This window comes from Rattus norvegicus, chromosome 1, assembly GCF_036323735.1.
Source record: "Rattus norvegicus strain BN/NHsdMcwi chromosome 1, GRCr8, whole genome shotgun sequence".
NCBI classification, from domain to species: domain Eukaryota; kingdom Metazoa; phylum Chordata; class Mammalia; order Rodentia; family Muridae; genus Rattus; species Rattus norvegicus.
Window position 1 is genome coordinate 96386476 of NC_086019.1, and position 2499 is coordinate 96388974.

A 2499-nucleotide genomic window follows, 5' to 3' on the forward strand; every position below is an offset into this window, starting at 1 on the left:
AAACCAGGCAGGCAGCAAGGTCCTGGTTGCTTCTCTTAGTGCAGGACTGGTCAGCTCTACAGCTGGGCATCCCTCCCCCATGGGTGTGAGACCCCCTGGATATGAGCCTCCCACATAGCCAGGAGGGGAAAGGAGGTTGGAAGATGAGCATGAAGGGGAAGAAGAGGCTGTGTGCCTGGAGGTGGCTTAATGAAGGCCCCTCTTGGGCCTGCCTTTCCACATGGTCCCTCCACCCGGGCATGGGAACTAGGGGAGGCCCATGGGAGGGGAGGGGCGCAGGAGAGTAAGGTGGCATTCGAAACTTCTCCCTGATGTAAGATTAGTGCCAAGGCCAGTTTAGCGGCTCGGGGTGGTGCCCGTCAGGATGAGCTATCCAAACCACCCTCCCCCTCTTTCTGGTCCCCATCCAGCAGCCCTGCTCTCCAGCAAGCTGCATACCTACAACCTGTGCATGGAGGTGGGGGCTTTCCCGAGTGTCTGGGGCAGTGGGAGAGCCAAGGGGACAGAGGGAATAGACAAGTCTTCTGCAAAGCCAGACCACTCTAGAGGTGCCTGCCTGTGCCAGGTCCACCCTGATCACAGCCGGTACCCCTGAAACACCGCAGGACTTTAGTTTGCAAGGCAAAGAAGAGAGAAGGGTTGTGAAGAGAAGCCAGCAAGAGAACAAAGGAGGCTTTGCCTGAGAAGAGAGGGAGGTACCTTCCACTGAGGCCTCAGGGCCTGGGGAAGTGAGTCACTGAGCCTCCGGGTTGGACCCACCTCTGGGGGCTCCGTGGGACTGAAAATGCAGCCCAGCTGGCCAGGGACAGGCCCTGGGGTGCGTCAGGGGTTGTCAGTCTTTAGAGTCTGTTGGGTGGGGTTTTCCCCAAACCCCCCACCCCCTACCATTCCCGCCCCCAGGACCTGGTGTGCGTCCAGCCTGGAGGCCTTGGCGACGGTTTTGTGCCTCATTAGGCACAGCCAGGCGGGGCCCCATGCCACTACTGCAGCCGCAGCCACCCGGGGGCGGTGGGCGTGGTCCCTTCTACCAACCCTCAGCAGGGACCCGGCTTCTATTGCCTTTCGCAGAGCCACACTGCACCCCTGCCTCAGCAAAGCATCCGTGTCTCCGGAAGGTGGCGCCCTGCTGTTCCTAGCTGCCCCCTTTCTGCCCCCGCCCCGCCCCCCAACTCTAGGGATGGGAACTTGGAGATCTCGTTGCACGCCCCAGCTTCTTGCACAACCTTCTCCCAATTATTCTGGTATAGTGTGTGGTAACAGGGCGAGCATTCCAGGACCTTGTACTTACTCGTACAAATCTGCCTCTTGTTTGTCTGCAGGGCCAGGCGTGTCTCCTTGGGCCCCGGGAAATGGGGGTGTGTTCGCGTCCAAGAGGGCGTGGCCCGCGTCCGCCGCAGGGGCAGCCGCCCATCCCTGCGCCCATCCCAGCCCTTGCAGCCTATTTCGTCCCAAACCGCAGCCACTTCGGGAGCCCTGGACCTCATCCAGGACACAGAGAAGGATGCACTGGTGACATCCTAGACACAGGCTTCAAGCAGTCAGCCTGCTCGGTCCTCAGCAGCTTCAGCCAGTGACCTACATGGCCTGTGTCCTCCTGTGGGCAAGATCGGATCAGCACACTCAAATCCTCGTTCAGCATGGGGTGAAGGTCTTTGCCCGTGCAGGCTCTAACTCTTCTCCCGAAGTTTTTGTCCTTGTTTGAGGATCTCTGTCTTGTTTTGGCATGTTTTCTTTAGTGGAGTAGGAGGAGTTGGGGGGGGGGGTCTCACTCTGTAGCCCAAGCTGGCCTGAAACTCACTCTGTAGCCCAGGCTGGCTTTGAAATCTTCTCAACCTTCCTGCCTCACTCTCAAGTGCTGGGATGACAGGTGGGAACTACCACTCCCAGCCTGGTTTGTAATTTTTGGGTGAGTGGATGCTATAGGTCAGCCCCCATGACCAACTGTAATTCTTCAGCCATGGCTTTGGGTCAGGGAACACGATCCCCCCAATAACCTCATGGATCGCAAAGGGTAGCTGTTCTGATGGAAATAAAGACAAATGGAGCCTCTCTGGAGTTTCTCTTCTTGTGTGTCCCACCACCCCTTATCCGGGAGCCTGAGAGATTGTTCTTTTTAGACACATGTGTAACCTGGGGTCATCTGTGTTGAGTGATATGACAAATTTAAAAACTATAATATGGTTTCTCACTATGGTGGGCATAATTTGAAGGCACTTCTGATGAACTATGGGAAATAAATAGTCCACGTGGACAAACAGATGCCTCCCTTAGCCTCATGGACTACTGTTTCTCTATAGTGGCTGGTCAACAATAGAAGAAAATTTTATTTCATCTGAACATTACAGACTTCTCATCCACAGCCGCTTGGCCTCTGTGGTGGTTTGAATAAGCTTGACCCAGAGAGTGGCACTATTAGGACCTGTGACCTTGCTGGAGTGGGTGTGGCCTTGTTAGAGTGGGTGTGGTCTTATTGGGGTGGGCATAGCCTTGTGGGAGTGG

The 2499-nt window shown here is 56.1% G+C and overlaps 1 long non-coding RNA gene across 1 annotated transcript; it reads left to right on the forward strand.

The window, feature by feature from the left end:
- Positions 1-302: 302 nt before the first annotated feature.
- On the forward strand, positions 303-2259 carry LOC100910905 (uncharacterized). The gene is made up of 2 exons (XR_010062983.1): positions 303-728; positions 1320-2259. It is a non-coding gene; the product is annotated as an uncharacterized LOC100910905 (long non-coding RNA).
- The last annotated feature ends 240 nt before the right edge of the window (positions 2260-2499 follow it).